The 25883-nt window shown below is 38.0% G+C and overlaps 1 long non-coding RNA gene across 1 annotated transcript; it reads left to right on the top strand.

Annotated features, from left to right (window-relative positions):
- Positions 1-1639: 1639 nt before the first annotated feature.
- On the top strand, positions 1640-3843 carry LOC114277652 (uncharacterized). The gene is made up of 3 exons (XR_003634683.2): positions 1640-2024; positions 2115-2176; positions 2926-3843. It is a non-coding gene; the product is annotated as an uncharacterized LOC114277652 (long non-coding RNA).
- The last annotated feature ends 22040 nt before the right edge of the window (positions 3844-25883 follow it).

Below are 25883 nucleotides of genomic sequence, written 5' to 3'. Positions count from 1 at the left end.
GTTGACTACCATAACTAATGCCAAATGAAGTTGTAATAAACTTTGATTTAATAATTTATTATTTCAACCACTACAATAAAATGTAACCAAACACCATTTTACTAAATATTAATTTAAACCGTAACATGCCTCTCACCACAATTGGATGTAACCAGGATCATGTTAGAACATAGTCAAACATTATAACAAGACATAACAAATTTAATTTAACGGTGACTTAATTACTTAATACTATATTTTTACAAAAACTTTGCTTTTCTCATCTAAAAATTTGTTAGTAAAAATATAAATAAATTAAGATTTGACTTTTGTAACAAAATAGAAATTTATTTTTAATTTTATCAATTTAAATTCTAAACTTTTGATTTGTTTTAAATTTAAATCATTTGCTTATTTTCGTGAGAAGGAAGATTGTATGCTTGAGCGAAGGAAGCTTGGCTTGAGCGATGCCTCTTGAGGAAAACACATATATTTGGTTCCTCGCTCGAGCGAGCATCGCGGCCCTATTTTCTATAAATATGCGTTTCAGTCCAAATCTAAGGTAACGCCTCCAGATATTCTTCTTGGATATTAGGGTTTATATCTGGGGCTATTTTGCTAGTTTTCTTTGATGTTTAATTGAGTATTCAACTCATGGTTTAAGAAGTATACATCAAAGGGTAATTTGCTTATTCTATACAAAAGAGAGAGTTGTTCTTCAGTAGATTTTGGAGAATTCGAGCCTGAAGTTTTGGTGGATTCTAGAGTGGCTCATCATCGTGATTCGATATTGGCGTTATGGATTCAACGTTAGGTAAGACAATTCCAAGGTGAAGACAGGGTTGGAAGAGGCACATTGGGGTCGATTCAATTCGGGTGTGGATTCGCTAGGTAATTGAGAGAACACTTGTGTAATTCCTTTATATCGTCTTAGTGGATTGTTTTGTGGCTTTTGTCCATGGTTTTTTTATCACAATCAGAGGCGCTCCAATTATGGTTTTTCCACGTAAAATCATTGTGTCAATTTATCTTGATTGTTTGATTGGGATTGTTGTTTACTGCTTAAAATTGATACATAATCACAAATCAACATCTCGGGGATTTCTAGATTTTTCACCTAATAATAAAATCATTTGTTTTGAAATCAAGTTCTACTCTATGATATAACCTATGCTATTCCTAATGAATTTGTTGTTGAAGTGTGACCTCGGCCTGTTAAGCCGTCTCTGTAACCATGTGTGGACTCTAGAAACCAATTTTAATTTGTTTTAGCTTAAACAATGCACAAAACTACCTATCAATGGAAAAAAGTTAAAATAAATCTTGGCTAGTTTATTTTATATTGTCACCCTTTCAAAAAAAAAAATGTTGTCACCCTTTCATTTTTCACCTAGTTTTTTTTATCAGCAAAGTAAAAATTTTATTAAAAACATGAAATGAAATGTGATCTTTATTAGCTTTGACTTAGCACTAGGCTCCTGTATGTTTATTTATGATTGAAAATATCAGCATTCTTCATTCTTTTCTAGGAGATTGGAATGTTTTCGATGCAAATGCTTAGTTGATGCTTCTTTAAATATTGATGCAGCTATTGCCTGAACAGATATATCTATACACTTATATCTAAGAGGGAGTTAGTAATTGCTCTAGTAAATATGGCTCTCTTTTTGCTTTCCGTTTTTGTCCTCCTTTATTCTGTTAAGATTTTGTTTTATTGAAGAGTTTTGGATTAATTGGTAAATGCACAGATTACTCACTCTCTGTGTAGGAGAACTAACACGTTTCCCTCTTGCTAGCCACGTCTACCTCTTCTCTCTCTCTCTCTCTCTCTCTCTCTCTATCTCTCTCTCTCTCGAAAATGACAGTGAGATCACATTATGGACAACGATCAATGTCTCACGATGACGATCGAAGCTGTGTTGGACCAGATCTATGGGTTTAACTATGCGTTCAACCAATTTCAAATGGGGTATCAAAGAGCCACTACTTTCAAGCCATTGTTCCTACAGTGAAGGCCATCATCTTCAACCAAAGCTCTTGTTTGGGTATCTCTGTTTTTTTATTTTTTATTTTGGTTTCCTTTTCTGTTTTAATTTGTTGTAACTTAATGTTTCTTTTTTCCTTCTGATTTCCAGGGGTCAATCTTCAAAGCTGAAACATAGCTAGAATAGCTGACAATCTTATTATTTTTTAAATGGTAAATAAATATTATCACTGATTCTTCATTGTTTGTGGAGCTTTCTTTCTTTCTGTTATCATTTTTCTCTACTTTTATTTCTTTGGTTTGTTATTCCTTACTCTAGTTTATTTATTTTTATTTTTTTTCAAGGGAAGTAGACTGAAGTCTCGAATTTTGCTTTCTTTTGGCTACAAATTTGTTTTCCATATATTTTTTTTTTTTTGGTTTCATGTTTTTTAGCTTCAATGTTATACAGTGACTATAGATAGAACGTATGAAAGTTCAAAAGTTTCACTCTTTGTTACTTTTTATCAATTAATTAGAACCAAGGGAAGGCCACTTTAATCTTTTCAATGAACTTTGCAAATTAGTTAGTTAGTTGTGAAGCCAACCACACAATTCAAGTAGTTTCTAAACATATAGCCTTTTTAATGCTAATGTGATAGTCAGACTTTTTCTGCAATCTTGGTTGTGACCACCTCTTAATTGTTTGTATGGGGGTTTTTATTTTATTTTATTTTATTGAATATCTTATTACCCAAATAAATAAATAAAAATAGGTCTTCTTCTTTCATGGGAACCCCTTATTTCTTATTATTGTAATTTCTTTGTTTGTGTATTTTTCAAAAATATGTTTTATTTTTATATGCAAGTATTAATGGATGCTTTCTAATCTTTTTGATGTTTAAATGTTTAGGATTGCAGTAGCATGGTAATTGAATTTGTTATATTTGTGGGCTAACTTTTTGTTGGCTTTTGAGTGACAGATTTACAAAGATTTTGAGCTTGTCATTTCATATGGATAATTACTGGTTTCATCATTATGGGATTTTTTTGGCCTTTTTCAAGTAGTGATTGAAGTGCTCACCTTCTCTCTCATTGTTATGGTCAAAAGGGCTACTTTTAAATAGTAGCCTGATTCCTTTTTATATTACATTTAAATCTAGGTTCAAGATAGATTCTTGGTTTTTTTTTTTTTTTTTTTTTTTTTTTTTTTTTTGTCCCCAATAGATCTGTTAGGAGGTGTTGCCATCTAACACCTTCTATCAAAATAGCTCTGTTGCTAGAAGTTCGATAACTTTATTTAATTGTTCTTTTTCTAACAGTTAGAACATATGTTAGTTTGCAACACATAGATACCTAAAAGCAAAAATATCCCTTCTTTAGTAGAAGGATAATGAGATTCTTCATTACTCACTCACTTGTGATGATAAACTGTTATTTTTTTTAGTCATAGTTTCCATTGTGTTCAACCTTTGATAAAAGGTATCTTTAGAATCCTCCAGTATATCTTTGGGCTTTCTGCCTTGTGTTGAACTCCCTCAAAAAGCTGCTAAAAAGGGAAAAGGACCCATCATGTTTGCATCTTATCCAATCTAAGACATGTAGGGTGTGTTTGGTTTGTGTTTTGAGATAAATTTTTTATAAGAAAAATTGGAGAGAGAGTTTAGAAATTTTTTTGGTTTATTTGGTTGTACATTTTGAAAATAGTTTTGGAGTTTGGGAGTTTGGGATGATTTGATATTTTGTTGTAGTGGAGTAGATGTGTGTGAGAGAAAAAGTGATTGAGAATGAGAGAGGAGAGAGAAAAAGTGATTGATTGATGTGTAATAGAGAGAGAAGTAATTTTGAAATTTTTTTGAAAAAATTTGTAACCAAACATGTTTTTGGAAATTTTCTTCCAAAAATATGTTTCAAAATACAAACTAAACACATCCTTAGTTCCTTAGGTGTTAAACTATATTTTTATATTGATGTCTTGAGAAATTTAGAAGTTTAATGTAACAAGCCTCAAACCTCCATTCTCAAATGAGTCTCAATTGATCATTGTAATTGCTATACAATTCGCAAGTATAACCTAAAATATTTTTATGATCATTTAGAATGTTGATGGAATCTACTTCTGTAGTAAACTATTCAATAATTGTCATCGCATGTTTTAGATTTTTAGTACAGCTGATGGCAATTTTGTTCAACATCAACTGCCATTTTATCATTTTTTAACCACTCTAAATTAATAGTTTGTAGAAAGTCATGGTAAGTACATTAAAAAAGGAAATGTGGAAATGCAAAAACATCACTTGTGTATTTTGTGTTTTGCAAACAATAAATTTACCTTTTTCATTCTTTTTATGCCAAACATTATTTTGAATTTTTGTTTAAAAAAATGTGGTTTTGACATCAATTCTTATTTACAAATTCGGGATTTTTGAAATGTTTCTTTAAAAAAAATGAAAGGTGCTTTGTGATTTTAAAAATTGCCACTTTCACATCGTCTTGGCCGTAGATTTTGTACAACATTAATGTTGGTTCTGCATAAATCTACTGTTATTACTTGAGATCATGATTAAGCATATGATTAAACTTGATCAAAGAAACGGATTGCATGTATTCTTTAAAATTTCTTAGATAATTTTGATATCTTCTAGCCACTAATGTGAGACCAAATGTCATGACCCCATTCCACCCCCAGTAGAATGGTTCCCTAATGGCCAGTAATTCGAGATTACCAAAGGCCAACTTACAAAGATTCACACACAGAGTATACGTATGGGGCTTACATGTGTGGAAGCAATAATTTTAAATCTAATTAGTCCATAAGAGCTGTGCATAGATTGAATGAAATGACATACATTTAACATAGATTTACAACTTGAGTACAAATAAAACAAAGTGCATGTTACATCTTGACCAAAAGGCTTCTCAAGTCGACAAATACAAAGGACATGTAATACAAAGCTAAGAAGCATAATCTTCAAGATGCTAACAAAAACATGAATCCAAAACATCTTGCACATAACACATCTAGGCGTCGCCGCCTTCTTGGATACTCAGTGAATGATATAATTAATAAAGGTTTGGAATGAATGATATCCGAGATCTTTATCAAAACAATACATAATCATAGCTTGTAACAAAACATGGGGTGAATCAAGTTCATCAATCAAATCTTTCAAAGCTTCAAGGGATGCTTACTAGCATCTACATAAAACAAGGGATGGCATTCCGGACAAACCCACGCGGTAAACCGTTAGTGGCAAGACAAATGAGATATCTCAAACAAACGACTAGTTGCATTATAGGCCCCTAGCACTAAGGACTTTCCAAGAATGTCATCAAAACAAACATAATACTTGATACAAAACTAGGGATAATCATTCATGCTTGATCAAATACTTTTCCAAAACGAAGCAAAGTTTTATCAAAACTTTATAACATAGCTTTATTAAAAATACCACTCATATAGCTCTTCGGGTGTAGGGGTTAAGGCAAGAATCCAAGACCTACAAATACATAACAAAGTCTACTGAATGCACTTTAAGAAGATAAGAAGGAATGCTCAAAGTTGGTTGTGCAATGCATCCTTAAAACAAGCTTTGCATGAGTGTAAATGATCTCGGCATTTCTTTCAAAACTAAGTCAAGACAAAGCAAAACATGTGCTGGGTGTTAAAACACTGTTTCTCATCTCAGGAAAACATGTTGGGCACCAACCAGGTCTTGGCCGAGATCCCACACCCCTTGGCCAAGGTATGGTCTCGATGACCACATTCAGGGAAATGAAGTTAAGAAAATCTGGGTTTCTTTTTTTGAAGAACATGGAGAACATGAATGCTAAAATCATAACTTCTTTATTCAAAATCTGCGATTTCATGATATGAGTTTGAAAACATGGACCTGGGTACCCATACTTGAAGACCTTATGAAAACAAACACAAAAACATAGATCTTGATACAAACTTTCGGATCAAAACATGGTTTTATTTCAAGAACACAAGAACATCATTTTCTCTTTCTAAAACAAACTTTAAATCAATGCATAGCTCATGAATCATGCTAGATCATGCAATGCGATTAGATGAACGTAAAGAACAACAAGAGTAGATCAAGATTCTAACCTCAAAACACGGATCTAATGGTTCAAACTCTAAAGATCAAGCTTGGGATCTAGCTCTCCCACTCTAACTTCCTCTCTTCTTCCTAGAGCTTCTCCCTCTATCATGCAAAAGATATGACACACAATGATATGTTTGTCTGCTGCTGGCTGACTTAACCCTCTGCTGGGACACGTGGCAATGACTGGTTGGCTCTCCTCCAAAGGTGACTGACTGACAAGACAAGAGCATGACAAGGTGTGTATAACAGACAAGGTGGCGTGGGCATTCCGGCAAGGCGAGGATCTCGGGTTAATACATCGGCTTCGGCAAAAGGAGTCCCAATGATCTCGGCTAGAAAGGATAACACATGGTCCAAATGTGTCACACCTTGGCCTAGATGTGCCATACCTCGGCCTAGGTTATACTGGTCCAGAGCAAGATCACTAGGTGCAAGGATTAAAGATCTAGGACGCCTAATTAGTAACATCTCAGCCCAGATGATACACATCTCGACCTAGATGCCAGGATGAAAGTGAAGGTCAACCAAGGTGGTTCCAAGATGGTCCTAGGTATAAAAGGTTCAAAGGTGTGACCTAGGCTTAAGGTGACCTCGACTCTACACACCAAGCAGGGAACAAAGCATACAAGTAACACTTAGACAAAACAAATAAACGTCTGCAAAATGCAACTTAACAAGACAGAATCATGTAAATGCAGGCAAGCATGACTAGGGCAAAGTGAGGGTTGTTACACCAAACTAACCTAGATTCTTTCCAATTTTGGTGAATCAAGCATATATGTTTGTTGAGTCAAGTATCTTTGTGTGGTGAATTAGTTATTTCAATATAAGCATGGCCCTACCTTCGACACAAAATCTTCAAAACAAGCATCTATCTTTTGTTTGTGAATTATCATGTGTTTCTTATTTGTGTCTTGCCCTTTTTCATCGTGCTTTGCTGCATATTTTTAAAAATATACAATACATTTGATGGCCACCTGATTTGATATAATCATTCGCAAATGTGCACATACTAATGCATAGATAAAATTGCTTTTGTCCATGCATTTATTGCAAGTTATGCACTATTGTTGAATAAGCTTTCTGGTCGACACTCTTTATCTTCAAAGCTGAACTTTCTGATATTTGTACTTTTAAAATGCTTAATGTGTGCTAGATTGGGATCTTCTTTCTAGCTACCTTCATTAATATTCGATATACTTTTCATCAAAAATTGTAGAGATCATGGACTTTGGTTATCCCCAAAATCTTTCCAAATATCCTAAAGTTTTACATCACTCATGAAGGAGCACACTCCACATTCTCGTCAAAAGGTTTGATGCTTGCATTACTTTTCTAGTTTGGCATGATTCTCTAGAATTGGACCAATGTTGGTCATTTTTTTTTTGGGGGGGGGGGGGTACGACCAATGTTTAAGGTTTGTTTTACTTGTGAAAAATGAAATGCCTTATTTTGTTTTTTGGTAAGACCAATGTTGAATGTTTATTCTACGGTGGTCAGATAATTAAATTCATAGTTCAAGTCACTATTTTTTTAAAATTTAACATAATTATTTTAATTTCTTTTTAGTTTTTTAAGCAGTTAAGAGTCCTATTGAGATTCTCTTCAGTAAGGATAAGGAACACACTTTCCTTTTCAAACCTTCCAGGTAGAAATTGGTGCTTTTCCCCCGAAAAAATAAAATAAAATTATTGTCCACTTGCCTTTTCTTATTTTTACTTGATTTTTAGTTTGTCTAATACTCACAGATAAATGTTCTTTGTGTGAACATATTGTGCTCTTTTGGTGTCTTTGGGTATGAATTTCTGATCCACGAGGCTTTGTAAATGAGTTTTGATTTTCTTTAAAGTTTCATGTTTTAGTTATGGCGCAAACTACAAATTTTATTTAGCTATGTGAGGAAAAAGTGTTTTCAAAGTGCATAGATTTGTGGTTATTCTTTTTCTTATGCATGTGTCTATTATTTTTCTCAATTAATATTTTACAATTTTTGTTTCCATTTCACTCCCTCTTTTCTTTTTTGGAGGGGGGTGTTGGGGTTAATGGAATCATCCACTGAGCATAATATTTATATACATGCATGGAGTATTCCCGAGCCACCATAGATTGTTTTGTTGGTTTATATATTTCTCTTTTATTTGTCTTGTGCTTTTTATAAGGACTCTACCATGCCCAATCTTTTCAAGTATGACATATTTCGATTTATAGCTTTGACAGGGGTTTCTACATATTATTTTATACACTTTAAAAAGAAAAAAATTGTTCTGCAAATTTGTCTTCTTATTAACTCTTCAATTTTGAATACTCCTTTTATTTGTCTATCCACATGCTGGTAATAATAAAAAATGAAAAAAAATATTATTTATTCAGTTTGACCAGAGTATTTACATTTTTTTTCTTCACATTTATTATATTATACCTTTTCCTTTGGTTGGTTTTGTGATTGTTGTTTCAGCAAGCTCATAAAAGCAAAAATTGTGTCCTCTTGGTCCATTCAGTCATTTCAGTAAGTGAATGGTTTTGGAGTACTAAATAAGGAAGAAACTCAAAATGCTTAAACCTTGGATCTTGCTATCAGTAAAGATGTAGAAGATTTCTTATGACCATAAATTTCTTTTTCTTGGAAATGCTATTTGACACATTTGTACCTATGTTGCTGCAATCAAATACCCCTTCCTCCGAACAGTTTATCCATGGATTTTTGCAGGCCAATAATTTTGCAACTTTGTCATTTCTTTTGCATGAGATAATAGCAACTGAAGTTGATTTGTCACACCAGATGTGCACTTGGATTTTAGAGTTGGTTTTCACAATTGGCTAAGTCATTGAACGACACAAGTTTTAAATTTGGTACAACTGTTGAAAGGACAAGGGATAAATTTTGATGTACTATTTGAAATCTATTGGTGTTCAAAAACTAAACCAAGATAATTTTATGATGTCTCATGATGAAATATTTTCAAATAGTAAAATATTAGGGCTTACTCAAAGAGTATACATGAATGAGCAAACAAAAAACCTCAACCACAAATAAGTGGCAATTATACAACAAAAGGTTAAAAGCAATCGAAAAAATACATATATATTTCAGCTATAGAATTTGAAACAAAATGAGTCTTGCATGATGAATTCATAATGCTTTGAGCATCAATCTTGTAAATTGGCTCTTGTATTCATATTAGTGGTTATATGGCTGAAATGTAGAACATAACATGCACGTTTTACCTTTTAAAAACATGTTTTGAAGCTTAAACAACATTCTATAAATTTCAAAATTCGAGTGATGGAATTGTTGCTCGAGTGTACATTTCAAGCTCCTAGCATTTTTGCAGACATTGGAGGTTGGCTCGAGCAAACAAAGTATTGCTCGAGCGACCACCTCACATTTTGAACCTTGGCTTGAGCGACCAAAAAGTTGGCTCAAGCCTAGATTGCGAGCATCCAGTACTCTTGCAGACTGAAGGGTTCGCTCGAGTGACCAATGTTGCACTTGAGCGAAGTGTCCTGTTTCAGGAAACTTTGAAAGGTTGTTTTATGTTTCAATTTCTATCCTATTTCATTTCTGGGCATTCTTAGGCACACATTGAGCATCCTAAATGAACTAAAGAGTTAGAAAGAAGCCTAAGAAAGATAAACTAATTAAGGAAAGGATTGAATTGTATTGTGACCCAATTTCTGTATGTGTTACGAATTGTGTAGGGTTAACTTTGAGGACGAATCAACCAATTGACCACTGTGAGTAATATCTTATTAAAGATATTTTTATGTATGTTATTTTCTAAATACTATCTGTGTGGTAAGTTTTCCGAAGTCATGAATGAGTATTCTACCTATCTGATTCGTAAAAGACTTGAAAAAGTGATTGATAAGCACAAAACTATAAGATTGGACCAAAGGTCATTTTATATGAATACAAAATGGGCCTAAGACCATTCGGTATGTTTGATGAGAATATGAAATGGGCCCAAGGCCGTTTGGTATATTTGACAAGGACACGGAATGGCCTAAGGCCGTTTAGAATGTTTGACAGGATAGACCTAAGGTCATCTTATATATAAAATGGACCGAGGTTCATTTTGTATGTTTGTTAAATGGACCAAAGGTCATTTTGAATAAGGAATTGATTGGACCAAAGGTTGTTTTAAATATGAATATGAATGTGAACAAGATCATGAGTATAAACGTGTGCATGGATATGAATTTGGAAATGATGGACTTGAGGTCGTATTGTATATGTGTTTTGAAGGACTAGATGGTCATATATGTATGGATCCATTAGACCTGAGGTTAGTTTATGAATAAATGTTTGGACCCAAGGTCGTTTTGCCCTTTGATATGCCTTGAGCACAATGGACCTAAGGTCGTTTTGTTTTGATAATGATGTATATGTGCTGCTCATGAGTATGATTTACCTATTTAAGAGTCTTATTCATATAACCTCTTTACTTTGGTATTATTCACTGGACTTTCGCTCACTTCGTTTCTATATATATATGTAGGTGAGCAACGGGATGTCTAGCCCCAGCTTTAGTGAGATTGTAAAAGGTTACCAAGATTTTGGAGTCAGTTAAGGTTGCCTCACGCACGAGGCTTTTGTTTTGATTTTCTTTTGTTGACTTTTGACGGTCATGTAAGACCAAGTCTGTCACGCCCTAATTTTTAATTACTCGGAAACATTACCAAAAACCTTTAATTTAGGTCTTTTTTTTTTTTTTACAAATATCTATTACCCTTGAGTAATATAAACATAATAACATATGTTCTCTCTTGCAATGAAAACAATAATAATAATACATGCCAACTTCCACTGCGAAACTACAAATAAATAATTACAAATGTTAATGTACAGAATTCAGTTATTTCATATCTACTATGAAATTACACATAACAAATACATGAACTTTTTAACTCTCCAACCAATCAATCCAAATTCTCTTCCTGTAAGAAAAATGAAACAACAAGGGATGAGCACAATTGCCCAGTAGAAATCTCATAGTTCTAAAACAATAACTATCCTATAGATAGAAATAATCGTGCATGCAGGGTGATACCACATAGTAAGGTGACATTTCGTAATTTCAAAATATCACATATAGCGATCCCGGTCTTTCCTCATGTGGTTATTGTATCCGGACTTAGGTTCCGTAGTATTGACTGTTGTTTTGTCTTATTGTCATCCTTTGATTCCTTATATTTTAGTTTTAGGATGTATTGGGCAGAGTTGTTACAGGTTGGTTGAGCCTTGGTCCCATTCCTTGTTGTCTAGATATTTGGTGGTACGCTCGAGCGGCTCTTTTTTGCGCTCGAGCGGAGTTTGTTTTTTTTTTGTTGGTTTTCCGCTCGAGCGGGTCCCTTTGCGCTCGAGCAGAGTTTGCATACTTCCAGTATATGTGCCTTTGCAAAAGTACTGCAGGTTTGTTTTTCACGCTCAAGCGGGTTTCTTTACGCTCAAGCGGGTGGAGCTCGAGCCGACCTCTTTGCGCTCAAGCGGGTGTTCTATGTCTGAAAATACTGGATGAGGTTAATCTACGCTCGAGCGGACTTCCCTTTGCGCTCGAGCAGGTCTAGTTTTCTGTGCTTGACGCTCGAGTGTCCTATTCTCCACTCGAGCGGGATAGTCGTGTATCAGATAGCAGCCGGGTGATTTTGAATCACTTTTCACATTTCCTTTCTCTCTCTTACTTTTTAGAAACCCTTTTTGAGAGCTTCTCTCACTACTTTTCACCTTCTCTCTAGGGTTTGATCTAGTTTGAGTGATCTTCTCCCTTAGTGTATTTGCAAAGAGTGTAGAGCTCGATTTGGGCTTCCTATCAATCTGAAAATTTGTGGATTTAGAGCACTTTGGATTCTCACCATCTTCTCCTTTGGGCTTCTAATTTCGAGGTAGGAATAACCTACTCCATCTTATGAGTTTTGACATAAGTTTTATGCATTTTGATTATTTTGGTATAGTTTGGTAATTTGGGGAAAAGTTGGGGTTCGATTTGTAATTTTTTTTAAAGAGGGGCTTTATGTTTAAAGACTCCATGTGCATTTAAGGTCTTGAAAATATGAGTTTGAGAGTTAAATTGGTGGAATTTGGTCTTAGGATCAATATTTAAGAAAGAAGGAAAATGCCCTAATTATTGTGATAAATTAATTGGTATAATTAATTTGGGAAAATATGTAATTGAATTAGAAATTATGAGATTGGAAAATTATGGGATTAAATGGCATAGTTGGATTCATTTGTCACTCACCTATGAGAATGTTGATGTTATATCTATTGATGCATTTATTTTCTATTTAGAAATATCTGCTTTGGGCTATCGGTGGAGGATAGTCTTGATTGTTGTAGACATTGCATGTTGATTAGGGAAAACTGAGACTAATCTAGCGTGTTATACCATTGAATATGATGGTAGGAATAATACAGGAAATATGTGTACTGATTGATCATTATATGTGATGAAGTGCTTAAATACATTATATATGCATATTTGTTTGGCAGGGAGGAGAAAGGGGATGTACTCCAATGTGTTGGAGGAGATAGGGGATATACTCCACACACATATATGTGTTCATATACTTTAACACATTACTTGTATATCTTGTTTGGCAGTGAGGAAAAAGGGGCTGTACTCCAGTGTGTTGGAGGAGATAGGGGATGTACTCCACACACATATATGTGTTCATATACTTTAACACATTATTTGTATATCTTGTTTGGCAGGGAGGAGAAAGGGGTTGTACTCCATATGTGTTCATATACTTTAACACATTATTTGTATATCTTTGTTTGGGAGGAGATGGGGGATGTACTCCATATGTGCTTACATGCTTTAATACATTTTATATGTACTCTCCTGATATAACGAATGTATGTATCTATTGAAGTATTGATATAGCAAATCTGTATATCATATATGAAGTATGGAAGGGTTTATTTGAGATTGATACAGCAATTATGTGTGTCTATTGTGAAGGAAGAAATGTTCAATATGAGTTGTTATCCCAATTGAAATGGAATTATTGATAATGAGAGATGGAATCTCCGTTGAATTATCTGGCCAGGTTCTGAGCCACGTTTATGAAATGAATTGGTATATAAAGGAAAGTGAAATATAATATGGACATAATTGTCATGGAATGGTAATATGATATAAACGGATTTATGAGTGCTGACCATCTATCAAATGCTATTATTTTAGTCATTGCTTATAGTTGGTTGAGTATATTTCTACTGGGCTGTGGCTCACCCTTTATGGGATACCATTTTCAGGTTCAGGTGATATGCTACCTCCAAGGACGTAGCTTGGGTTGCTTAGAGACTGAAAGACTTTTGTTGTTATCTTTTTGGTGTATTACATGTAATTTCCAGCCAAGGGCTTAAAGTGTATTTGAGTTAATACTCTCCTTTGTGACCAAGTGCTGGCTTGGAAAGTTGTAAGCCCCTGGGGCATTTACCATTGTTGTTAACGTGTAATACTTCTGTACTTAACTACTCTGATGAATGGAAAGATATTTATTTCTCTTATATCTATACATGTCAAGAATGTTGGATTTTGTATATTTTTTTTGAGGGCGTTACATCATACGTAAAGTACCTTTTTCTCAAAAGTTATTTGAACATTTAAGGAAAACCTTCAGCCATAAAAATTATCCTTTATCATAAAAAAACCATAAATCCTTTTTGAAAATAAATATGTTTAAGGAACAATATCATTTTAAACTTATTAACCAATTCCAAAATATTCCTTATTTAATTTCCATTTTTAGTAATCCTCTTTTCTTTCTTTTTTTTTTCATTTTCCCTTTTTACGAATTACATTTATTATAATTCCATAGCCTCAAGTTCAAGCTCCCTTAATACTCAAAAACAACCCTCATACACTCTATTCTCACCTGTCTAATATTTGTTGTAACTCTTCAATGTAGAAATCCAAATCTCCTTTATATTCAATAACAATTCTCCTATACTCAACTCCTACTTATCTAACGACTACATCACATCCACAATTGTATTATCAACTATAATTCATTATATCACAAGGATAATAAACCCTTTTAATTCAAATTCTCCATTAATTACAAAACAAAACTCTTAATCTTTCCTTATAGTTACAAATAACCAGGTGAAATCGTTATCACCAACCCCTTATCCAGTTACTATTTCATTATCCATTCTTTTCAAATAATTTCTATATGTTGTAATAACCCTCACACTGTCCTAACCATACTCATATGCATTCATATGATTCTGTCTTGTTAAGCTTGCATTTCAAGTCTTGTCCTTGTTCGCTTAAGTGTTACAGCATGCTTTGTACCTTACTCGGTGTGGGTTTAGCCGAGGTCACCCTGAGCCTAGGTCAGTTTTGAACCTCTTGCATCTAAGACCATCTTGGAATTTACTTTGGTTGACTCCACCATTGCTCTGACATGTTGGCCGAGATGTCACTATCTAGGCCGAGGTGTTCATCGCCGAGGCCGAGATGTGTATTATCTAGGCCGAGATGTTACCCTTGAACCCAAGTGACCTTACTCCTAGATTGGTATGACCTAGACCGAGGTCTGGCACATCTAGGCCAAGGTGTGGCACAGTTAGGCCAAGTGTTGTCCTTTCTAGCCGAGGTCCTTGCCTCTTGCTTGCCGAAGTCTTGTTGTTAGCCGATGTCGTTACTTGTCGGAGTGCTCTTGCCGCCTAGCTTGTTGAGTACACTTTGTCATAGTCTTGTCTTTTTACTCAGTCACCTTTTTGAGTAGAACCAACCAGCCGTTACCACGTACCCCTGTAGAGGGTTAAGTCAGCAGACAGACCCAGAAAATATACATTTTGTATTATATCTTCGCCTTGTAGAGAGAGAGAAGCTCTAGGAAGAAGAAGAAGTTTTAGAGTGAGAAAGTGGGCTTTCGAGCTTGATTCCTAGAGATCAAACCGTTAGATTCGTGTATTGAGGTTAGATTCTTGATTTACTCTTGTTGTTCTTTATGTTTATCTAGCTGCATTGCACGATCAAACCTGTTCTGCACGTCATGCATTGATTTAAAGTTGGTTTTAGAAAGAGAAAATAGTGTTCATGTGTTCTTGAAGAAAAAGTCTTGTTTGATCCGAAAGTTTGCATTAAGATTCATATTTTTGTGTTTGTTCTCACAAGATACTTGAATATGGGTACCCAGGTCCATGTTTTTGAATTCATTGCATGAAATCTCAGATTTTGTAATAGAAAATTATGATCTTTGCATTCATCTTCCTCATGTTCATGTTCTTCATGTTCGTCATGTTCTTCAAGAGAGGGAAACCCAGATTTTTCCGACTTCATTTCCTTGAATGTGGCCATCGAGGCCACACCTCGGCAAGGAGGTGTGGGACCTCGGCCTAGACCTGGTAGTTGCCCAGCATGTTTTCCCGAGATAAGAAACTGTGTTTTGTTTTGATTTGACGTAGTTTTTGAAGAATGCCGAGGTGATTTGCATGCATGCAAGACTTGTTTTGAGAAGTGCATTCAATAGACTTTGCCATGTGTTTGTAGGACTTGGACTTGCCTTGACCCCGACGTTTGAAGAACTATGTGAGTGGTATTTTTAATAAAGTTATGTTATTAAGTTTTGATAAAGTTTTGCCTTGCTTGTTTTGGAAAAGTATTTGTTAAGCATGAATGACTATTCCTATTTTGTATATCAAGTATTAGCTTTGGTTTTGACAATCTTTGAAAGTCCGTACGTGCTAGGGGACTATAAGCATTTGTAGCACAATCTTTGAAAGTCCGTACGTGCTAGGGGACTATAAGCATTTGACTATAAGCATTTGTAGCACAATCTTTGAAAGTCCGTACGTGCTAGGGGACTATAAGCATTTGTAGCACAATCTTTGAAAGTCCGTACGTGCTAGGGGACTATAAACATTTGTAGCACAACCTTTGTTAATGTTATCCCTTGGAACTTGAAGGTCTTGGAAGACTTTAATTGTTGAGACTTGAAAGATTTGTTAGATAAACTTGATTTGCCCTTGGATTTTGTACAAGATGTGATGTGCCTTGATTTGATAAAGACTTCGGATATCATTCATGTAAACCCCTTTATTATTTATACCACTCACTGAGTATCCAAACTCACCCCTCTCTATATATATGTAGGTGACGAGCAGGACGGCGGTGACGCCTAGATGTACTTGCCACTTGTTTTAGATTTTGCACTTTTGCAGCATCTTGAAGATTATGCTTCTTAGTTGTATTTCATTGTATTTTGTATTTGATGGCTGAGAAGCCTTCTGGTCAAGATGTATTTTTGTACTTCATTTTGTTGTATTAAAGCTATGTAAAGATGTATGCCATTCCATTTAACTTATGCACTGCTCTTATGGACTAATTAGATTTGTATATATTGCTTCCGCACATGTTAGCCCCATATGTAATACTCTGATTGTGTGTGAATTTTGAAAGTTGGCCTTCGGTAATCTCGGATTACTGGCCATCACGGCACCATTCTACTGGGGACGGAATGGGGTCGTGACATATGTATTCCCATTCCATGCCAAATTTCACATCAAATTGTAATTTCATAAGTTCATCACTCGTCACACATATCATCACCGACTCAACCCATTTCACAACACGTACCATCTTTTGCCAACTTGATACGGCAGGATAGTGGGCACCCAACTCATAACACCTTCCACCTTTTGCCAACTTGATATGACAGGAAGTGGACTCCCAAAAATATTTTCTTAAAAACCATATTTTTTCAAAAACCATGTTTTTCCACATTTACCAACTGTCATACGGCAAGACGTGAACCCCCAAACACATTTTCAACTTTAAAACCATCCCCACATTTGCCGGCTATTATACGACAAGGAGTGGGCACCCAAAAATATTTTCAAAACCATCATTTTTTCCACTTTTGTCGACTACAATATGGCAGGACTTTGTGGACACCCAAAAGTTATTTTTCCACTTTTGCCGGCTATTACATGGCAGGACTGTGTGGACACCCAAAAACATTTTTCTCACATTTGTCTAATGATAAGCCTAGACAGGGCATTTGGGCACCTTGAATTCAAAATCACCCCTACATTTACCGGCTCTTATACGGACATGCGTGGGCATCGAAAGACATTTTCCTCATTTTCTTTTCGACTCCCCGCGTGGGTACCAATTACAACACAACCCAGCACCTCTCAACACAACTCAACCTAACTCAATGCAATTCAATTCAACACAGCCCAATTCAACACTATTCAATACAATTCGGCATAATTCAATACAAACTCTTGAACCTCCGCATCATCGTTTCATCACACAGCTCATATCATCCATACCATTAGCAATTTCTTTTCTCCAAGTTTGGTTTCATATTATGACATAATTTAAATTATCAACATTAAGGGTTCAACCGCAACTTTTACATAAATTTTTAAACTCTTTACAATTTCAATTAAACTTGTACATGTTTAATTTAATGCCTCAATTTCATGATATTACTTTCAATTTAAGCAAAATCATCATCTATCTTCATGAACCAAACTAGTTTTAATAGAAATTAACGCTTTTCACAAAACACATTTTATTCCAACCCTTCCATTGCTTATACACCCAAGCTCATGACCCAAAATCATAACCCAAACAAGCAAACCCCAACTCTTTAAACCCTAACCCCCAATCTCATGATTTATTACAAAATGCACAAAAATGTAAACTTTGTGTTTATATAAAAAAAAAAATACCACAAATCTATCTATAAATGAGGGTATTGAAAGAGAGCTACAAACCCTTGCCTATTGAAGCAAAGAGATAACAACCCAAAAATCACCGGTGACGAAACCGTGAAACTCTTAGATCAAAAGGAAGCCCTTAACGAGATCCACAATCTTTCTCAAAGGACCAATGTGAAAAACTCTAGATGAGTAGATCTAGAGATTTAAGTGAAAATGTTTAAGTTTAGAGAGAGAGAAGATAACTCACAGTGTAGAGAGAGACAAAAGAGAAGAAAAAGTAAAATAAACAAGTGTTTGGAGCCTATTTATAGTAGCAAGGTAATAATAGAACAATAGCCCCAAAGTCAAATGGAAAGAACAAGTCAAAAACTCCAAAAAGGTAGGGCCTAAACCGACCCAAAAATCTAAAAATTACCCACAGGGGTTAACACTTTAGATAGAGGTGTCGACCCTTCAGAAGAAAAGCTGAGACGTTAATGTGTGGAGAGGTGTCAACACCAAATTTCAGCAAGCAAACCCCATATTCTGCAATAGACAAGGGTCCACACCTCCTAGACTAGTGTCAACCTTAAAGGTCAACAAAAAAAGGGCAAGTGTCGACACCAGCAAGGGCTGGTGTCGACAGTAAATTTTCAGTAGCGATCTTGTAACGCCCTCAAAATAATAACATTAAACCCATCAATATAAACATACATTTATATACCAAATGATCCATATTCTTCAATTCATCAGAGTACTTCATTACAAAAGTATTACATGTTACCAACAAAAGCAAATGCCCTACAGGCTTACAGCTTTCCAAGTTAACACTTGGTTACAAAAGAGAGTACTATTACATATTAAGCCCTTGGCTTGAATTTACATGTAATACATCAAAAGAAATAAGACAACAAAAGTGTGTCCGCCTCTAGCCTCCCAAGCTATGTCCTTGGAGGTGGCATGCCACCTGTACCTGAAAATGATGTTCCCATATAGGGTGAGCCACAGCCCAGTAGAAATACACTAAACCAAAAATGAACAGTGACTAAAAATTAGCAGTTGATAGATGGCCAACACAGATACTTTCACTCATAACACTTTACAGTTTTGTGACATACAAGTCCATGTTACAGTTCATTTTCCAATTCTTTCAATTCTCAATTTATAACCATGGCTCAGAACCTGGCCAAACAACTTATATGAGACAGTAACTCATATTAAACACTTTCCCATTTCATAATAGATAAGCATACTAGCTATATCACGCACACCAACAGATAAGCATACAAGCTATATCATCACTTCTATAGATATGCATAAGAGCACTATCACACTTCCAAGGACAAGCATATGAGCTGTGTCAACACATTACTAGATAAGCATATGAGCTCTATCTATGGAGTCCATCCCCTATCTTCTCCCAACAACATCCGGTTTAGAGGTCCATCCTCTATCTTCCCCTAAACCGTGGAGTACATCCCCTATCTCCTCCAACACGACACAATGCATATAAACAATAATTATACACATCATCACACAATACATAAATTTAATGTATTCTTTCAACCGTCATACTCAATGACACATTCCAGTGATTAGTTTCAGTTTGCCTAATCATCATGCATTGTCTACAACAATCAAGACTATCCTCCACCGATAACCCAAAGCAGTTATTTCTATACAGAAAATAAATGCAACAATGGATATATAATCAACATTTCAACTAGGTGAGTGATAAATAATCCAACCACACCCTTTAATCCCATACCTTTCCAAATCAATTCCTCATTTCTCATAATTAATTATACGAATTAATTAACCAATGTAATTAGGGCATTTTCCATAATTAACATTATAACCCTTAGGTTCCATTTTCATTAATGTTTCAACATTAATTTCACTTTTCTATGACAAACATGCATTTAAGTTTTATAGAAATAAAAACCCCAACTTTTGTAAAATTACACAAAGGCCCAAACTCTCTCAAAATTACCCAACAACCCCCAACATATCGCAATGCAAAAATTTAAAGACAAAGCTCATAAAGAGGAGTAGGATATCCCTACCTCGAAGTTAGAGCTCGGATGGAGAAGAGACCAAAACCAAAGTGCTCCAAAGACCAAGATTTTCGGATCAAAATGACGCCCTCGACGATCAACACAACTTTTACAAAGGCCGAAGAGAAGGAGGACACTCTAACTAGATCAAACCCTAGAGAGAAGGGAGTTTCTAGAGAGAGGGGCTCTCAAAATGGGTTTTAGAAAAAGTAGGAGAGAGAAAGAAAAGCAAAAAGTGATTTAAAATCACCCAGCGGATAACTCATATACGCATGACCCACTCGAGCCGAGAACACAACGCTCGAGCGCCAAGAACAAAAATCTGGACACGCTCGAGCGCAATAAGGCTCGCTCGAGCTCCAAGACACAAGAATAAAGCACTTCCGCTCGAGCGCGAAAACTAGTCCGCTCGAGCGTAGATTTCCCCCTTCCAGAACTTATACCCAGAAAGTACTACCCGCTCGAGCGCCAACAAACTCGCTCGAGTGCTACCGCTCGAGCGTAAACAAACCCGCTCGAGCGTAAAAATCACATCCGCAGAAGTTTTGCAGGAATACGAAATACTGGAGGTGTGCAATCCCCGCTCGAGGGCAAGAAGACCTGCTCGAGCGGATCGCCTAAAAACTGAACAACAAGGAATTGAAATCAAGGCCTAACCAGCCTGTAAAAACCCTGCTCAAAACATCCTAAAACTCAATCAAGTGGAAATAAAAGACGACAACAAGATAGATACCACTACCAACTTCACGGAACCGAGTCCGGAATACAACAAAACAGTTAAGGGACAACCGGGATCGCTATAACCTCCCCCCTTAAAGAATTTCGTCCCCGAAATTAAACACAAGTTTTTCAAAAACAGGTTTTCTCCATTCTCAACAATATTACAACATAATATTAAACATTTCGACCCATTACCGGTCAATTCCATCTCTTTTCAAGTGGCATTTCACAACATATATTACAAGTGCATTATCTACATGCAATTTTCTTCCATTTCCAACCATTTCCAACATACATGGTTCACAGTTCATATCATAATCAATATACATGATACAACTCCAATTCTACAATATAGCCAACATATGCAATATCATAATCAACTCCCATATCAAGGTAAGTTTTACAACATACTTCCATTAAACCAAAACATTACAATGTTTTACAACTTAAGACATATATAAAGCTCTTAAGTCCAACAACATTACAAAATCTAAATACAAGATTACTCATCAACAAACAAGTCCGGATATTTCTCGCGGACCTCCAACTCACGTTCCCAAGTGGCTTCCTCCACTCCGTGATGTTTCCACAAAACCTTTACTAAAGGGATGGTCTTGCCTCGCAGGACTTGATCCCGCCTATCTAAGACCCGAACCGGTCTCTCCTCATACGAGGCACCCTCATTTACCTCCAAGTCGGTCCAATCCAACACATGAGACGGATCTGGCTCATACTTCCGAAGCATACTAACATGAAAGACGTCCTGAACCCCGGACAATTGCGGTGGCAAAGCCAAACGATAAGCAACCTCCCCAATCCTCTCAAGGATCTCAAAGGGACCAATAAACCGAGGGGATAACTTCCCACTCTTCCCGAACCTCATCAAACCTCGCCTAGGTGATATTTTCAAGAAAACATGATCACTTACCTCAAACGCCAAAGGCCTCCTCCTACGGTCGGCATAACTCTTTTGGCGACTTTGGGCTATAACAAGCCTCCTACGGATACGCTCAACTTTCTCCGTCGTCTCCCTAACCAACTCCGGACCCAACAAAGGTGCATCACCCACCTCGGCCTAACAAACTGGAGACCTACACGGTCGGCCGTACAAGGCCTCAAACGGAGCCATACCGATACTAGACTGAAAGCTGTTGTTGTAGGCAAACTCTACCAATGGCAAGTGCCTCTCCCACGTCCCACTGAAGTCTAGGACACAACCTTGAAGCATATCCTCAAGGATCTAAATAGTACGCTCGAACTGCCCTTCAGTCTGATGATGATAGGCCGTACTAAAGGTCAACTTAGTACCCAAGGCACTCTGCAAACTCTGCCACAACCTAGCAATAAAACGAGGATCTCTATCTGAGACGATCGTCACTGGGACCCCATGCAATCTCACTATGTCCCGAATATACAAATCGGCGAGATGATCCACCGAATCTCTCACGCGCATAGGAATGAAGTGCGCAGACTTAGTCAACCGGTCTACAACCACCCAAATGGCATCACTACCCCGCTGAGTCCTCGGAAGACCTACAACGAAGTCCATAGTGACATGCTCCCACTTCCACTCGGCAATAGGCAAGGGTTGCAACAAACCCGCTGGCCTCTGATGCTCGGCTTTCACTTGCTGACAAGTAAGGCACTTAGACACGAAAGCTGCCACATCTTTCTTCATACCCCGCCACCAAAACTGGCTACCCAAATCCCGATACATCTTAGTACCTCCGGGATGCACCGCAAGACGTGAATGATGAAACTCTCAGAGTACTTCCTCTCGGCAAGACTCCGGCACAAACAAACGGTCTCGGTATCTCACACTCAGGTCGGGATACACCGTCAAACCCTTCTCAACCTTCCCACTGGAGATCTTCTCTCGGAAGGACTCTACCTCAAGGTCACCTCTTCGTGCCTCTAACACTCTAGTCACAAGTGTAGGCTGTGCAACAACAGAAAACAAGGTCGCAGTCTCAACAGATTCGCCCAGAAGCAAATCAAACTCACCAAGCTCACCCAACATCTCCCATTCCCGGATGGCTATACAAGCTACATCACTAATGGATTTCCTACTAAGGGCATCGGCCACAACATTGGCCTTTCCCGGGTGATAATGCAACTCAAAGTCGTAATCCTCAATAAATTCCATCCATCTCCTTTGCCTCAAATTCAAGTTTCTCTATGTAAACAGATAGTTCAAACTCTTGTGGTCCGAGAACACCTCGAACCTCTCACCATAAAGGTAGTGCCTCCAAATCTTCAAGGCAAAGATCACTGCTGCTAACTCTAAGTCGTGTGCAGGGTAGTTCTTCTCGTGTATTTTCAACTGACGTGAGCTATAGGCAACTATTTTCCCCTCTTGCATCAACACACAACCCAAACCCTCTCGTGAGGCATCACAATAGACTGTATAACCCAACCCCCTCTCCGGAATAATCAAGACCGGAGCAGTGGTCAATCTAACCTTCAACTCTTGGAACGACTTTTCGCAAGTCTCACTCCACACAAACTTGACCCCTTTCCGCGTCAATCTAGTCAACGGCGAAGCTGGCCTGGAGAAGTCTTTCACAAACCGACGGTAATACCCAGCTAATCTCAGAAAACTGCGGATCTCAAACACAATCTTAGGCTGTGCCCAATCTTACACTGCCTCTACCTTGGATGTATCAACAGACACCCCTTCCCCGGATACCACATGGCCTAAGAATTTGATTTCCCTTAGCCAGAACTCACACTTCCCAAATTTGGCATACAGTCTATGGGCTCTAAGTAACTCAAGCACCACTCGCAAGTGTTCCTTGTGCTTCTCCTCTGAAGGTGAATAGATAAGAATGTCGTCCACGAAAACGACCACAAATCGGTCTAAGAATTCCTGAAAAATCCGGTTCATCAGATCCATAAAGACTGCCGGTGCATTGGTAAGCCCGAATGGCATCACCAAAAACTCATAATGGCCATACCGCGTACGGAATGCCGTCTTAGGAATATCCTCCTCCCTGACCCTCAACTGGTGGTAACCCGATCTCAAGTCTATCTTAGAGAAACAACGGGAACCCTTCAACTGGTCAAACAGATCATCTATACGGGGCATAGGGTACTTATTCTTGACCGTAGCCCGATTCAACTTCCGGTAGTCTATACACAATCTCAAGGCACCATCTTTCTTTTTAGCAATAAGGGTCGGTGCTCCCCACGGCGAAACACTAGGGCGAACAAAACCCTTATCTAGCAATTCCTGGAGTTGAACTTTCAACTCAACCAACTCTGCTGGAGCAAAACGATAGGGTGCCATAGAAATCGGCGTCGTGCCAGGCACTAGATCAATAGAGAACTCAATTTCCCGGTGAGGTGGCAAACTAACAAGGTCCTCGGGAAAAACATCCGAATACTCGCAAACCACCCTCGGTAACACAATCAGGGTCTCATCACACTCACTACTCATAAAGCTAGCAAGTAGACCACTAAGTTTATTCCGCCCTCGCAGATCATACATCGGTGGCAACACACTACCAACCCGATCCCCCAAGAAATGGAAACACTCCACGCTCAAGGTACAAACCGTGACCCTTTGGCGGTAGCAATCAATAACAGCTCGGTATGACGATAGCCAGTCCATACCCAAAATAACATCAAAGCCCTTCATGGGTATGACAACAAACGGAAAAGGAAGCCTATGGTCGGCGACCTCTATATCACAACCCCTAACACCTTGTTTCAAGATCAACTCACCACCAATAGGCGATACCACACATATAGGAGATGCTAACTGTGCTAACTCCAATTCCAAAACAGATGCGAATACAGCAGATACAAAAGAATGAGATGCACCCGTATCGATCAATACATTAGCAACCGAGTTGCAAAACAAGAAGGTACCTCTCACAACGGATGGAGCCGGTACTAGATCCTACGCGGTAACAGCATACACGCGCCCTGTAGGCCCTTGATCTACCTACTCACCTCTAGGAGCAAAAGACTGCTGCACTGACTGGGATGACGAAGCTCACGGATTGGCCCTCGAGGCCTGCACAGACTGAGCTGGCTGATGACTCTGCGTCTGCCTAGAACCAGACGCTCCTGAGGTAGCACTCAACTGTGGGCAGAACCTTTTCAGGTGCCCAGGTTGTCCACACTGATAGCAAGATAAGGGCTGCCCTCTGCCCAAACCCTGACTCTGCGGTCTAGCTGAAGAAGAAGCAGCTCTCTGACCTCCGCCCTTCTGCGGGCAAACCGAAGACTTGTGACCCAACTGGCCACAGGTGAAGCAAGTCAAACCTCCCTGATTACTTTTCCCCGAGCCTGCACTCGGCACCGGAAAGGTCGATCTAGTAACTCCACCCTGAGACTGCGGAGGGTTATAACCCCTCTGTCTCCTGCCATCACCCTGACCCTCCTGGCCCCTTTTGGAGCCTCTATGTTTCTCCTCGTCCTCCTCCTGCATCATAAGCTCCATATGAGCTGCAGCATCCACTAAATGTCTATACTCTCAGATATAAGACCCACCAACCCTCAACTTGAGGCCCCGCCTCAACTTCCGCTCAAACTCATAGCAACGGCGTTCTTCGGACGCCACCAACTCAGGTGCAAACCTGGACAAACTAGTAAAAGTGGCCTCAAACTCTGCCACAGACATACCCTGCTGATTAAGCCGGCTAAACTGATCCCTCAGCTTCTCCCTAACCACTGCAGATAAGAACCTCTCATGTAAAGCATTTACAAACACCTCCCATGTACCACCAACACGAGCTTTCTCGTACTTCCACCATTGACCCACATCTCCTTTCAGCTGGAAGGATGCCAAGGTCACTTTCAGTGCCCCGTCCTCGATGCCAAGCATCTCGAACGTCTTACTCATTTGTTCCAACCACTCGTCAGCCTTCAGTGGCTCCTTTGGATCCCCAATAAACTCATCCGGGTTAGACCAGAAGAACTCCCTCTTCAAGAATGAAGGCCCTGCCTCAGCTGCCTGATTCCCAGCTCTGAGAATACCCAAAGCTCCTGCTATCTCTCGTGCCAAGGCACTCATAGCCTGCTGACCCGCTGGCTCGGCCACATTGGCCTGACCAACTCCCTCCTACACTGCCGGAACCTCCTCCGGTAAAGGCATCTCCTGCCTACCACACCTGTCACGCCTACCGCGTCCTCGTCCTGACATCCTAATAAAGTTAACTCAGAACATTAGCACATTCATAAATGTGCTGAAACTAAACACTCACGTCCTAATGCATGGACAACTGTAACTCATTCCACGTAAGCACATAAACACATAAGCACTTACGAATTTCATTTCCGGATAATGATAGTCCCGAGGCGTTACTAAAGTTCCGGTTAGAAACAGCATTGATCAAGTGCCTTTCTAACAAGACTCACAGAAACCCAAGGAT

This window comes from Camellia sinensis, chromosome 10 (assembly GCF_055761805.1).
Source record: "Camellia sinensis isolate YWXY chromosome 10, ASM5576180v1, whole genome shotgun sequence".
Lineage (NCBI taxonomy): Eukaryota > Viridiplantae > Streptophyta > Magnoliopsida > Ericales > Theaceae > Camellia > Camellia sinensis.
This window is presented reverse-complemented; position numbering and strand designations above follow the sequence as displayed.